Here is a 16,567-nt window from a genome sequence, read left to right on the forward strand (position 1 = left end):
TAATGGTTATGGTATTACTGATACAACACATGCATGAGTATATTGGTGAAGTGGTTATCAAGTGTTGAATTTTATTTGAAGTATTCAGTTTTACTAGTTTAGTTGTCTAAAGTCTTATTGTGTTTAACTGGTATTGCCATGGTTAAGTTCAGTGATGTAGACAATCGGTTAGCATTGTTTTAACTTGATATGTTGTTGAGAAGTTTTTGTATGTATTGATTCACCCCCCCCCTCTCAGTTTGATTAGGGTATTTGTTGTTCATCATTATTCATCAAGGTTTATTAGATGGATGTGAAGTTTGCATTTTTTAATGGGGATCTTGATGAGGAAGTTTATATTGAGCAACCTATTGGTTTTTCAGTTTTAGGTGATACAAGCATGGTTTGCAGGTCAAGGAAAGATTTATATGGACTGGAACAGGCACCTAGAGCTTGGTATGCAAGGTTAGATAAATATATTTTGAAGCTTGGATTCACTAAAGGTAATGCTGATAGTCATCTATATTATAAAGTCACTGATGATGATATATTGATTAGTGAAGGTTTGGTTGATGACATCATTTTTGCAAGTGAAGATAAGTTGTGCATGAAATTTTCTAAGAATATGGAGAAAGAATTTGGAATGTCTATGATTGGGGAAATTAAATTTTTCTTAGATTTACAGATTAGTCAAATTGATAAAGGTATTTTCATCTGTCAAGCTAAGTATGCTAGGGAAGTATTGAAGAAATTTGGTATGGTAGATTCTAAACTGGTAAATACTCCTATGGTTACAAGTGATAAATTGACAAGGAAATATCTTTCCGCACCAATAAATCCTACAAGATGCAAATATATGATTGGAGGCCTTCTATAGTTGACTCAGACTAGGCCTAGCATAATGAATGTTGTTTGCATTGCATATAGATTTCAGAGTGATCTTAGAGAAAATCATGAGAGAGTGGTAAAAATAATTTTTAGATACTTGCAAGGTACATCTAAATATGGTTTGTGGTACCCTAAGGATGATGACTTTACTTTATGTGCATATATAGATGCAGATTGCGCTGGTGATGTTGATGACTAGAAACGTACTTTCGGTGGAGCTTTCTTTCTTGGAAAGAAGTTGGTTTTATGGATCAGCAAGAAGAAATCATATACTTCTTTATCTACTATTGAAGCTAAGTATGTTGCTGCTGCTACTAACTGTACATAGGTTCTATGGATAAAGCAAGTGTTGAAGGATAGCAAAGTGAATTGAACTAGATTGGTAGCTGTTCACTATGATAACTCTGTTTCTATTGACATATCAAAGAATCTGGTATTTTACTCTAAGACACAACACATATCTATCAAGTATAACTTTTTAAAGGAGAAGGTGGAAGAAAATGAAGTTAGACTGATTTATGTGAATACTAAAGAACATATTGCAGATATTTTCACTAAACCTTTGCCTCAAGAATCATTTGAGTACCTGAGAGACAGATTAGGGGTTTTTGCCCCTCCGATAGAGAACTGATTAATGATATTTGACATTAGTCTGGTATGTATTATCAGAGATATTATTCATTTTGACAATGATGTGTGGATGCTACTGCTCAGTGGGAGTAGTTGACCTTGTGTTTTAGTGGTTTTTGTTTTTTCTTTGATATTTTCGTCAGATTTATGGCATTGACATCAAAGAGGGAGAGATATTAATGTGAAAAAATTAAGGAGTTGTATATATAAGGGGGAGTGATATATGTGAAAAATAGAGTCTTATAGAGATATCATTCATGGGGGGAGTTTGGTCTTTGTTTCAGAACTTCATTGATATATCTTTGCATGGGAGATTGTTGGTTGTCCTCTATTGGGGGAGACTTGTTCTAGAATTTCTTGGCACTTGGATGTTTTTCACATCGAGTGTTTTCATCAATGCCAAAGGGGGATATTGCTGGCCATTTGGAGGAATTGATTATGTGTTGCATTGATTTTTTATCATTGATGTCAACACTAGCTATTTTGGATACTTTACTGACACCCTTCTGGTCCCGGTAGGATGTTTAGTTTCTGGTTGGATTTGATCCTATATGGTTCGCTATGTTTGGGTTATAGAATTGTCTTATTCATGCTACTTAGATTCATGTTCAGTTAGTTTTTCTTGGATTTGGTGACCAGATACTATCCTTTTTGCTAGAAATCTTGGTTTGTGGTTCTAGCGAGGGTTTCACCAACAAAGATTTGATGAAGATCTTTGATGAATTGCATAAGTGGTGTTGGTGCGGCTTCTGTTGGATCTTTAGGATACTGATGGTGATCATATTCAAGACTTGGTGGATTGAGATTATTTCTTTAGCATGTATGGACCTAAATTTGGTCTCGGTGTATCTAGGTTATGGACTGGATTAATGTAACATGTGGATTGAATCTCTCGATGTGTTTTCGGGATGTCTTATGGGCTGGATATAGTTTGTTTGGTCTAAGGCTGACATGTTTGTAATTATATAATTGTTTTATTGTGTGGTGGATGACCTTATTGTTTTTGGTCAAGGTTTTGTATATATATGATGTAAGATCTCATTGTAGATCATATGTGTATGGGAATGAGATTGATATAGGAGAGAATAATGTAATAATCATTCAGGCAGAGGATTTGGTCAATCATTGGTGATCGAATTTGGTTTATTTAAGAGGATTTAGTCCTCTGGTATTGAGCTTAACCAAAATTTTATTCATGCATAGGAGATGCTATCTTTGCAGTTCATTCATTTCTTTGGATTGTAGTCTAGATTTCTATGTAGTCAGTGAGACTCCTTTTGTGATGAGCAGTGCGCTCTAGGCTATTGGCCTTCCTATAAGTGAAGTCCCTCAATTGTAATTCACTTACTTACTATAGAAGTATTATATGACTGTGGGTAGGCTTCTCACCATTGTTTTTTCCTTTACCGAGTTTTTCACCTATAAATCTTGGTGTCATGTGGATGGTATTTATTCTCTAATTATTGTTTATGCTTAATTGGTTTATCTTCTATTTTTATATTTGGTAAGCATTTCGATATTGATCTTTTGGGTTTTGGTATTAAATTTTTAATTGCTAAATATTCCGAAAATCTAAGACAACTAATTCACCCCCCCTCTCAGTTGTCTTCCGGTTATTTGAATTGTTTAACATGAACAAGATGTAACATGTAAAACAACAAGGTCAGCCTCTGCCAAAGAGATCCTTTCAAAAAATACATGGAATGAAGTGCGGACCCTAGGGAATGTCGGCCACACTCCAAGGAATGTTGGAAACAATGAATTGAAGCTCCACAATCTACAGAAGTAATTGGCAAGACTTGCCAATAACAAATAGGTCCAAGTGGTTTTGGTATTCCAAGCTAGAAACCTATCTCATATTCCAGAAGTGACAACTTTCTAGAAAAAGATCCAAACATCCCATGGACTTAGGATAAGGTAGATGAACATGTCCATGAACAAAATCCAACTCCGCAAGATCCGGGGTACAAATGCAAAGAAACAGAGAAAGAAATGCCAAAACTACAAAATAGGAACTGTTACCAAAATTTTGCACATGCCAAATTTGGTGCCCTAATGAAGCCTTGCATTCATTCATATTGAAAAAGGCCAAATCATGAGCAAAAAATTAGAAAGACATGGTTTTTATCTAACTTGTTTGCTTCATGTGCAAATATAGGAAAAACAATGTAGCATGTGGGTTAAAATGGGCTCTTGAAGAGGTTGGGCTCAGCATGCCCATTTAAGAATGCCAAATTCACTCTGCCCCCTAACGAAGTAGTGGAAAAGAAAGGCTCATAGGTTTTCATGAATAATGCTCATGTGCAGGTCACATACAACATCAGGGGCTGTGAAAAGTACTTATCCCACATTGGTAGTTGGGAGGAACTCTTCACTATTTAAATGTAAAGTTGCACACATATCAAGCGTCAAAATCTTGAAAGCTTTTGACAAGAGGCAACTTGTGGCCTAGTGGACCCAGCGCGTGCACACATCTCAAGGCGACCCAAATTTTACATCAGACCGAAAAGACCATGGGTAACGCTTGAGCAGGTTGATCAAATCAAGTTGATTGTATGCAGATTAGAAAGATCCAATGGCTGTTGGTATGTCGCGATGGTTAGATGCTCGCCATATATCATCAAGCGTCAAAATCTTGAAAGCTCGTGAAAGAAGGAGATCATTTTCATAACCATTTTTAACGAAATTTTCAACACAGAGAGCAGTTGCCAGGGAATGCATAAGATTTTTTTTAGTGGGATTTCTTTTCCATACAGTTATGATAAGTTCATCATGCAACTTTCACACGGGGATAGCTATTTTTTGCATTTAGACATGCAAATTTTTAAACAGGAGGATCAGTGGCAGTCCTTTTGAGCTGTAAAGATTATTATTTTACAGTATTTTGCATGAGTTTTTATGCCATTTTTGGGCAAATTTGCCCCAAAGCTTTTTCTCATGTAGATCTTGCAGTCATTTTTAGGGTTTTGAAGGGGATTCATCATGATTTCTATATATTATTTCTCTCCTTTTTTTTTCTCTCTGGATCTGTTTTTTTTGCATACACATTTTTTGCAAAAAAGCATTGTAGCTCAACAGTATTTGAGTTTTGTAATAGCAACACTCCTTTATTTTCAGTAATATAACAACATATTTCCTTCTTGGTACTTTTGGTATTATCTAGTGAATGAATGATTTGATGATTTCCTGTGATTTTTATCCTGTAATTTATCTCATTTAGTCAATTTGTGGTGCTAGGAGATACGTGTTAGTTGCAGGTTCTAGTTTGTGTTAGCTAATTTTAATTGCTTGAAGTTGTGAAAACTTGTTGTTTTCCTTCATGCATGCATTAAATTCATCCCTTTCTAGGAAATTTTTATGCATCTACATGTTCAATTGAGTTGTGAAGCAATCAAGGTTATTTGTTGAAGGTTTTGTGAGTTAAGCAGGTTGCAGATCTCAGATAAGATATTTGGTGAATCACCTTCATTAGAATATATTTTCATTGCATGCAAGTTTTCTATCCCTTTTTTTTTATCAATAATATTTACAAGAGATTCACCAAACAGGAAGCTGACCTGGTCTTTGGAGATTCACCTTCACTTTGAGCAACCCATAGGCCCGAAGGTGTTTCCATGTTTCATAGGATTGCTTGTTTTTGAACTTAGCATCATGGGTGCAATCCTCAGTGACAACAATTTTTGGCACACCCGGTGGGACGCGTTTGAGTTGTTACAGCTCAAAGAAACTCCATTTTTGTTGTTGTTTTAGTATCAAAAATAGTATTTTAGCCTATTGAGGTTATTTTTCTAAGTACTTGGTGACTCTATTTTCTAGTTCTATGTGCAGAACAAGTCTTAACAGCATACGAAAAAATATCAAACCAAACATAGCAAGGATCCGGTTGAGAATATTGAGCTACCTCCATCACAGAGAAGGTCAAGGTCAATGAAAAAGACAAAGAAAGCAGCAAATTCAGAAGTTGAGTTTCCAGAAAGTTTGTCAGTTGAAGTTTTCTGGAAATTCTAGATTTTGATCTTTTGTCTAATTCTTTTCCTCTACCTAATAATTCTCAGCCCAATTTTGCTACCCACATAAATCCTCTTTTTGTAACTACTCCAATTCAACCATCTATTACCGAGAATCCACCAGTAAATCTTGTAGTATTTACAATGACCGTACCAAGAGTACATGCTTTTGTACCCTTCAATGGAGGCAACCCTTTGAATTTGACCCAACATGATCCTATACCAGGAGCAGCTCTAAAAAGTCTTCCTAGTTTCACTAGTGAAGACAACGTTACACCCATTGAGCACATAAGAGATATAGCATCTCTATGTCCAGTTCACCATATAACCCAAGAGAATGCAGCACTTAGGCTACTGGCAGCATCATTCAAAAGCAAAGAACTTCAATGGTTCAGGGGTTTGCAAATTAATACAGTTACTGATTGGGATGATTTGGGTGATAAGCTAACAAAGCAGTTTATAGATAAATCGGATCACCTATCATTGGTTGAGAAGATGACCACTATCAAGAGGGCATTGCAAGAGTAGATGACTGCTTTTAATTATCGTTTTGAGAGAACCTCGAATATAATTCTTACAATGATAAAACCCTCTCTTGAACATGCATTTTTATATTATTTGAAAGCTTTAAATAGCGATATTGTTGTTATGATTCAATCTATGGGTGGGGTTACATTACCAGCAGCTTATGATATATCTATTAGAGTAGAAAACAACCTTATACAAGTTGGTAAAATTGCCTCTAGGCCTCTTATGCCTATTTTTTCTGATATACAACCATTGATGCCTTTACAAGTATCCCCTATAGCTACAATACCTGTTGTTCCAGCACTATGTTTTCAAAATTATATTCAAAATAGTGTTGTAGCAGACTCGTCAAATCAACTATAGATATTACAAGAGATGTTTATAAAGAATGTTGAAGCAACTCAACAAATCCAACAAACTGCAAAATTTTGGCAATGAATTGGTGAACCTTAAGAAAAATCAGAACCAAAATCAAAGGTATCAAGCCTCATATCAAGCTCCTTATCAACCCAATAGGCCTAATTACCAAGTTGATGCACAAAATCAAAGGAGGAACTACAACAATAGGCAAAACTAGCAGTATAATCAGAATACTACTAGCAATTCTAAAGAAATTGTTCTTTCTCAGAACAATATGGCATAAGAGTGGTGTTTTCCTTGCCAACAACCTCATAATCAAGCATCATGCCAAAATGCAATGAATGCTCAACCACAAGCTTTGATTGATCAGAATAACATGTCTTATCAGGATGCAGGTATAAATGAGGAACCAAAAGGTCCTGAGGTGGCTATGATGAATTGACAAGGTGAGGAATTTTGTGGAGTTAATTATCTACAAGCACAAAATAGGCCTTTTTCACCTATTGCAGCAAATACAAGGTCAAAAAAACGTGCTATTGACATTGAACCGCAAGCTGCAAATAATCAACAACAAGCTGTAAATAATGGACAACAACAAAATAAATCCAGACAGCATCCAGATAAAGGAAAACAACAAGCTTCTACAAGTCAGCAAGTTGTTAGTACACCTCCGCCTGTCCAGAAAGTGCAGATTTTACCAAGAGGATGACCTACAACAACTAAAGAACAACAGAAGGTTCAATCTCAGTTAAAACCACCTAAGCAAGAGCCTGCTGTTCCAAAAGTAGAACACGAGGTTAGTGGTGTTACATTTAATATTGTTGAATCTATGGCAAAAACCACTATTTCCATGATAATGATAGATGTATTACAAATTCCTGGACAAAAGGAATTGTTGAGAGATAAATTGAATAATATTTCCTTGACTAATGAGCCTCAGAAAGATCAGCCCAAAGTTGCATTAGCTAATGATATCCTAGTTAAGAATAATCAGCCAATCCAAACACCAAAGCCTCCTCTATTTTTTGTAACATTTATAATTGGCAACCATCTAGTCCATAATTGCTTGATAGACTTAGGAGCCAGTAGTTCAATTATACCCAAAGACCTTGCAGATAAACTTGGTCTAATTTATGAGCCTGTTTCTAGAGGAGTTGTATAGTTAGATGGAACAAGAGTTAAGTCAGTTGGATTGGTCAAAGATCTTGGTTTGACCTTGCATGCTTGTCCTAATTTTGTAATACCTCAGGACATGTACATAGCTGACTTACCTCCACATTTTTCTATTTTCCTATCTAGAGATTTCACAGCAAAATTAGGAGGATACCTTTCTTCTGATTGGTCACACTTGTTTTTCAGAACCCAGTATGATACTAAGGTTACCATTAAGTCAGAACCCCAAGCCACTTGCCACTTAGAACCATATACCCCAAGTCCTATAAATGTAGATCTTTCCATTAGAGACCATGAGGAGTTACCACCTATCCAGGATTTAGATACACCTATTCAAGGCATACCTGATGTGAATTTGGATAAGTGGGCAGCCTAGAATACCTTAGAAAATCCTTTCATTAGCATAGATGAAATAGGTCTTGGTGTTTATATGACTCATGAGAAGAACCATGTTATTACTAAGCTTGAAAAAGAGGATATTCCACTTGATTAGCAGTAAGAACAGGAGAAAAATCAGGTTTGACAACTTTATTTTGATGGTTCAAGAGGTAAAAATGGTTCTGAATGTGGTGTTATGCTAGTTTCACCCGAAGGTATGAAATACTACACTGCTTTTAGAATTTCTTTTAGCTGTACAAACAATACAGTGGAGTATGAATCATTAGTACATGACTTAGAATGGGCTAGGCAAAAAAAAGTTAAATGTTTACAAGGTTTTGGTGATAGTGAACTAGTTGTGAACCAAATAAGGAATATCCATGTCACCAAAAATGATTTTTTGAAGATGTACAAGCATAGAATTTGGGATTTAATTGAATATTTTGATGCATTTAATTTGTTTTCCATACCTAAAAGTCAAAATAAAGAAACAGATAGGCTTGCTACTTTAGGAGCTCAGTTCAATATTCCAAAAGAACTAGAAAATATTGATAGACAATAGTATGTTAAAATTGCAGTAAGGCCCTCAGTTCCAGATAATACTGTCAATTGGTAGGTTTTTGACTCAAATGAGTAGATTAATAATTTCTTAATTAAAGAAGATGAGTTTTCTGCTGGAAATCAATGTAAGTTCAATGAGCAATCTGAAAATTAGTTTCTCCAATTGAAAAATTACAAGCTATCGAAGGGTCTGGTAACCCTTGAATCTATTTTTAATACAGATGATCAGGTCAGGAAGGATAAAGGCAACATGTTTGTGAAGAAAGAATATTATGAACTTGTTGAAATATTCAAGGAGAAACTACCGAAGGTTGGCAAGGTATGTACCCCTGAAGAAAAACATTCTTTTGTAAAACTTGGTCAAGAATTCAATGACATATTTGCATGGAGGTATGAAGATTTGAAAGGATTTTATCCTCATTTAGCTCAACATACCATAGAGCTAGTAGATAATGGAAAACCAGTAAGGCAGAAACAAAGGCCTCTTAATCCAAAATTAGAACATCTTATAAGGACGGAGTTAAATAAGCTGATTGAAGGAAATATCATATTTCCAATCACGCACACATCCTGGGTATCCAATCTAGTTCCTGTTAGGAAAAAGAATGGTGAAATTAGACTATGTGTTGATTTTAGAGACCTAAATAGAGCATCCCTAAAAGACCATTACCTGCTCCCCTCAATGGAGCAAATTTTTCAGGTTGTATCAGGTTCAGAGAGATTCTCATTACTTGATGGTTATTCAGGGTATAACCAAATTCTGGTCAAAGAAGAAGACCAATACAAAACAACATTTACCACTAAGTGGGGTACAATGACTTATAATAAAATACCATTTGGACTGACCAATGTAGGGGCAACATTTTAACGTGCAATGGATATGACATTTCAAGGCCTGATTAACAAGTTTGTTTTGGTTTACCTAGATGATGTAACTATTTTTTCTAAAAAGGATAATGAACATCTTGACCATCTCAGATAGGTATTTGAGAGATGTAGGGAATATGGAGTCTCATTAAATCCCCAAAAGAGCATATTTTCTATTCATGAAGGCAAGTTGCTAGGATATATTATTTCAAAGCATGAGATTTCAATAGATCCTGAGAGGATCACAACCATACTTGCATTGCCATTACCAACACATAAAAAGGGACTCCAAAGTTTCATAGGTAGGATTAAGTTTATCCAAAGTTTTATTCCTAATATTGTAGCATTAATGTAGCCACTTACAACCATGCTTAAGAAAAATATTCCTTTTTAGTGGACCAAGGAAGGTAAGAACAGTTTTGAAGAAATTAAAGAGGCAATTGCAACAGTCCCTACTCTCATTAATCTTGATTTTAAGAAAGATTTTATTCTATATGCTTTTGGGAGTGAGGATACTATTTCTGCAATGTTGTGTCAGCAAAATGATGAAGACTTAGAACAACCAATTGCTTTCTTTAGCCAGATTTTTCATGATTATGAGACTAGATACTCATTTGTATAAAAGCATGTGTTAGCAGTAATAAGAAGCCTTAAGAAGTTTAGGCACATGCTCTCTAACAATAAGATTCAGCTTATGGTTTCTCATTCTACAGTGAAGGAGTTTTTGCTCAGCAAAGACATAAATGACAAAAGGGCAGGTTGGATTACTAAGGCAATGGAATATGATATCTCTATCAAGGTAACCAAGCTAGTTAGAGGCAAGGGTTTATGTAAACAACTTGCTGGAAGTGCAGAAAATGGTAAAGAAGAGAAGAAATAAGTTGAAATAGTGTTAAATAATAATGAACAACCTACTAACCCAACTTTACCAACCACTTGGAATCAACAAATTGTCCATTATTTGCAAACTATTCACTGTCAGGAAGGCTTAGACAGGTCAAAACAAAGGTATTTCAGGCTACAAGCCATTCCTTATTCTTTAATAGATAGTATTCTGTTCAAAAGAGACTATAATAATATTCTATTAAGATGCATTGAGCCAGATCAGGTTGAAATAGTTCTGAAAGAATTTCATGAAGGACTTGTAGGAGGTCACTTTGCAATAAGAACAACAACTCTAAAAATTATGAGAGTTGGTTATTATTGGCCTGAATTCTTTAAGTATGCTCACTCATGGGTGAAGAAATGTGAAAAACGTTCATCGTTTGTAGGCAAACAGAGGCTAACAGCCTTGCCTTTGAAACCAATTGAAGTACAACAACCTTTTGCAAAGTGGGGGCTTGATTTTATAGGACCTATTAATCCACCTTCAAGTGCAGGTCACAAATGGATTCTTACAACAACTGATTATTTTAGAATGTGGATAGAGGCAGTTCCATTGAAAGAAGCTAATGAGTCTTACGTTCTGAATTTCTATCAAGACTTAGTGTCAAGGTTTGGTATCCCGAAATCAATCATTTATGATAATGCTTTAGCTTTCATTGGTCTTAGAGTTTCAGATTGGTCAGTTATGTATAATATATATTTGAATACTTCATCCAATTATTACCCTCAAGGTAATGGACAAGATGAATCAACTAACAAGAACTTGATCAACATCATTAAGAAGACCATTGTTGAGAATCAAAGAACTTGGCATGAAAACCTCAAGTTAGACCTTTGGGCTGATAGAATTACACCAAAGAGATCAATAGGTAACTCTCCTTATGTTTTAACTTATGGCAAAGAAGCTAGGTTACCTATTTCAGTTGAATTGCCAACTTTGAATTATGTAAAAGAGTTTGAGTTACTTGAAGAGTAGCCAATGCAGATTAGGATTGCCCAGCTTATGGAGTTAGAAGAAACTCATAGGGAATCATACAAAAAATTAGAAATTCACCATGCTCAGATGAATAGAACCTTTGATAGAAAAGCTGCACCACACATATTTAATCAGGGTGATTTTGTTTTCAAATGGAATGAATTAAAGAACAGACCTGGTAAACATACCAAGTTTGATGCCATGTGGGATGGTTCATATTTTATCATAGAATGCAACCATAATAATGCTTTCCAGCTTGCTCAATTGGATGGAGAGGTGTTTTTAATCCCTATCAATGGGATTCACCTCAAACTATGCTATTGAAAAACTAATAGTTTGCATATGTACATAGGAGAATAGTTGCATTTCCTTCTTTTCAGTAGTTTGTCAAACTCAGCTATAGGCAGAGTTGTAGTAGCTTAAATTGAATAAGTGCTTTCAAGAACATCACAGTTGATTTTTCAGTTTGTTTTTGTTTCTATTTTCCTTAAGTGCAGATTGTATAGTGTGCAGGCGCAGCTGTATGCAGAGCCTTTGTAGTTTCCTTTTCAATTTTGTTTAGAATGCTAAGATGCAGTTTTAGATTTTGAGGAAAACAAAATTGACTCAATGCCCAATGGATATGCTAGGCTACTTGATTCTACTGTTTAGCAAGCAAACACCCTTGAGAGGTTGCCAAAAATGTTACCAAAAATTTTGCACATGCCAAATTTGGTTCCCTAATGAAGCCTTGCATTCATTCATACTGAAAAAGGCCAAATCATGAGCAAAAAATCAGAAATACATGTTTTTTGTCTAACTTGTTTGCTTCATGTGCAGATACAGGAAAAACAATGCTGTACATGGGTTAAAATGGGCTCCCAAAGAGGTTGCGCTCATCATGTTGATTTAAGAATGCCGAATTCACTCTGTTGCCTGATGAAGTAGTGGCAAAGAAAGGCTCAAAGGTTTTCATGACTAACGCTCAGGTGTAGGCCACATACAACAACATGGGCCATGAAAAACACTAATCTCACATTGGTAGTGGGGAGGAACTCTTCACTATTTAAATGTAAAGCCGCACACATATCAAGCGTCAAAATCTTGAAAGATTTTGACAAGGGGCAGCTCATGGCCTGGTGGACCCCACGCACGCACATCTCAAGGCGACCCAAATATTGCATCAGACCGAAAAGACCAAGGGTAATGCTCGAGCAGGTTGATCAAATCAAGCAAATCAGATGCAGATCAGAAAAATCCGACGGTTGTCGCTATGTCGTAAAGGTTAGATGCTTGCCAAATATCATAGCGACTGATGACGTGGTAGAATAGAGAGTATAAGACCAAAGATGCATGGGTGACTTATCGAGCTGACCTTGGCCACGATGAGTCCCGAAAAGGTTTCACCGAAGGCTCAGTTTCATCGACATAATAATATCGATGAAACTGCAGGTTCGATGAGACTGGTAAATGGCTCACCGAGGGAGTAGTTTGGTCGGAAGAATGATATCCGACCGAGAAAGACGTGTGGCATGCCCGATAGATAGGTGGTGCCTAGGCGGATCTCATGAGCCAATCAGTGGGTGACACAGGCTGACACGTGGCAAAAGAGAGAAAATTAGCTAAGGTTAAAGGTCGAGCAAGTTGAAGAAAGATCAATGGTGATGCGAGAGATCTGACAGCGGTAGCTATATTGCTATAGAAAGAAGCTCACCAGTTATCGTAATGAGTTGGCGACAAACATGAATGAAAAAGGTGAGCGGATTAGAAGATAAAGATCAAGTAGTTTGAGGGTAGATAAACAACCATCGCTATACCACAAGATGAAGCTGCTTGCTGGTTATATCCCGCAACATAGCGACTAGTGAGGTGGCAGTTGAGGCGGCCATCTAGGTGAGCTCCGAACAAATGATGATGTGCCATGTGGTAGAGAGAAGATGAAGAACCAAGGTAGACCAAGTCCAGTGGCAGGTCCAGATGGCAGACAAAGTTGACCCGCGAGCAAATCAGAGATTGACATGTGGAAAAAGTCTATAGACAAGCGGATGTCTATATTTTTTAAGTCAACTTTAAACTTGAAGTTTGAACCGGTTCAACGGTTCAAAGTGATTCAATGGTTCAAAGTTCATTATCGTCACTCATTCCCGTGGGTCCAAGATGAAGAGATAAAAGCAAACAAGCAGAGGTAAAAAGCAAGCAGGTTCCTGACAGATCAGATGGTGGTCACCATACTGCAGTCAAAAATTGCTCGATGGATAATCATGTGGATTTGGTGACAAACAGTGGGGCCCGCTACAAAGTAAACAAAAAGTTAATGCAAGTGGCCATGGTTAATGTAGGCGATCGAGTGGCTGGCAATAAAAAATTGCACGATGGACTAAGAACTGGTTGATTGCACTATGAAAAGCTCACTAAGCAAGGAGATGATTTCTACATGAAAGATTAATGCATATGCTTATTGATTGTTTGAATATGCAAGTGTTACATACCATTAGAAAGCTCGCGAAAGAGGGAGATCATTTCCACAACCATTTTTAATAGAAGTTTCAACATGGAGAGCAGTTGCTAGGGAATGCATAAGATTTTTTTTAGTGGGATTTTTTTTCCATACAGTTACAGTTCAGTTCATCATGCAACTTTCACATGGGGATAGCTATTTTTCGCATTTAGACATGTAGTTTTTTAAACAGAAGGATCAGTGGCAGTCCTTTTGAGCAGTAAAGATTATTATTTTACAGTATTGTGCATGAGTTTTTATGCCATTTTTGGGCAAATTCGCCCCAAGGCTTTTTCTCATGTAGATCTTGCAGTTATTTTTAGGGTTTTGAAGGGGATTCATCATGATTTCTATATTTTCCTTCTGTCCTTTTTATTTTTTTTCTCTCTTTGGGTCTTTCTTTTTTGCATACACAATTTTTGCAAAAATGCATTGTAGCTGAGCAGTATTTGAGTTTTGTAACAACAACACTCCTTTATTTTCAGTAATATAACAACATATTTCCTTCTTGGTACTTCTAGTATTATCTAGTGAATGAATGATTTGATGATTTCCTGTGATTTTTATCCTCTAATTTATCTCATTCAGTCAATTTGTGGTGCAAGGAGATATGTGTTATTTGCAGGTTCTAGTTTGTGTTAGTTGATTTTAATTTCTTGAAGTTGTGAAAACTTCTTGTTATCCTTCATGCATGCATTAAATTCATCCCTTTCTAGGAAATGTTTATGCATCTACATTTTCAATCGAGTTGTGAAGCAATCAAGGTTATTTGTTGAAGGTTTTGTGAGTTAAGCAGGTTGCAGATCTCAGATAAGATATTTGGTGCATCACCTTCATTAGAATATATTTTCATTACATGCAAGCTTTCTATGCTTTTCTATCCCTTTTCTTATCAATAGTATTTACAAGAGATTCACCAAACAGGAAGCCAACCTGATCTCCAGAGATTCACCTTCACTTTGAGCAACCCACAGGCTCAAAGGTGTTTCTATGTTTCACAACATTGCTTGTTTTCGAACTTAGCATCACGAGTGCAATCCTCAGTGACAATAGGAACTAACTGAAAAAAATTGATTTTGGTTGATGCAAGATTGCCAAGAACCAGTTATGCTCCTACATGACATATTCAAGAAATAAATATTAAATACCTATCTATTATTTGTAAAATAGGTTCTTCACATATAATTGCATGACAAACTCTTTGGAGATTGGAATATCTCTTAGTTCATTAAATTTAACTTAGATCTATTATTTGTGGCCCGTGATTTATTATTTGATCGACAACTCATATTCCTTGATTTCATGGATCTGAGAGCACACATTGCTCTTGTTTATTGGTCTGTGTTGTCTCTTTTCTTGCATATCAGATTAGATCAACTGGTTTTTTATTCACCATCGATTATTGCATCGTGGTTTTGGCATTGTGATCGGTGAAGCTTTGTATTTTTTTATCAACACTAGCTTCTAATTGTTGAATTGGTCGGTTGTGGGAGCCTGGGTGACATGTTGATTCATATTGGTACTATTGTTTGTTTGCGTTTGCCATCGGTGGAAATATGATAGTTGTTGTTTTTGTCTACAACATTGCTTCATTCAAATTGATAAAGGTTTCCTTAATAATTTGTAGTTGGTAGCGCTCTTGCTTGGCCCGTGTTCATCAACCTAGATCGGTGGCTTCCTTTTATATTGGCAGTATATCCTTGATTGAACCTTAGTTGGTGACAATTATTGTTTGGCAAGCCTATACTTTCTTATTGGCAGTGGTTGCAAATTAACCAGTGCTCTGTCGACAGGTTTTATTCTAGGTGTAATGGTGGTTTGATATCCGACATTGCTGATGCATTATTTGCGTGATTTCATCATTGTAGATCAACTTTCATTATCTCATTGTCAACCTATCTATATTGCATTGGCCTTATATTAATTAGATCGACCATAGTTATTGCATCAACTTAATTTTAATCTAATGGTGGAAGATTGTTGCAGACAGTGTGAGAAGGTAATGGCATCCTTCTAAAATCTCACAACGATCAACAATTTTGATCAGTTCGTGGTATTAATGGTTCTGCTGATTGTATAAATCGACCTATGTTTTGACTGTGGCACGGGAACCCGCCACATATATCGCTCAAAAAGACCATAATATTTGGCTGCAAATTTGTTTACATGGTCATATGGTAAACCCTTTGTGCCAAAAGCTCCTTTTATAGGTCTCTTTTTCAAACATGCACAACTTCTACATATGGAGTCAGTTTGTGGCCCATCATATATTGTTGGAAAGGCCTGTTCGCCAACTTCATGGTGGTAGAAGTATATTTCCATTATTTTTTTGAAGTTGCATGTTAGTTTGTTCCATTTCTTGTGTACAAAGGAGTTTGAGTGCTTGTTTTGTGGGGATAATTAGTTGTTCTATTGTACTCTTTCATTATGGATTTATCAAAAGTTGTACTCCTAACTCCATATAATTATCATAAGTGGAAATAAAAATGTAGTTATTATTGCTAACAAAGAAGTTGCACTGAATCACTCTTGGCAATGATCCAGAACTTGCAGGTGCTACAGAAAAGAGGAAATGGTTTGATAGAAGATATCAAGCTCTTAGTTCTCTTTTCTTGTCCATTTCCATTACAAAACTATTCTTAATAAAAAGGAGGGTGTGGTGCAGCCATAACCGGTGAATCCTCAAAGAGAACTGAACGACTTATGTAGCACGATAACACAACAAAAGAAACAATAAAACATTGAAAGATTACAGGAACACATCATATTATCATCTTATAACCTTCGGTAACCAACCGATTATCATCGTACATTCATCATAGAACATCCAGTAATCAACCGGTTACATGGAGGCTAACA

Source organism: Cryptomeria japonica, chromosome 9 (genome assembly GCF_030272615.1).
Source record: "Cryptomeria japonica chromosome 9, Sugi_1.0, whole genome shotgun sequence".
NCBI classification, from domain to species: Eukaryota; Viridiplantae; Streptophyta; class Pinopsida; order Cupressales; family Cupressaceae; genus Cryptomeria; species Cryptomeria japonica.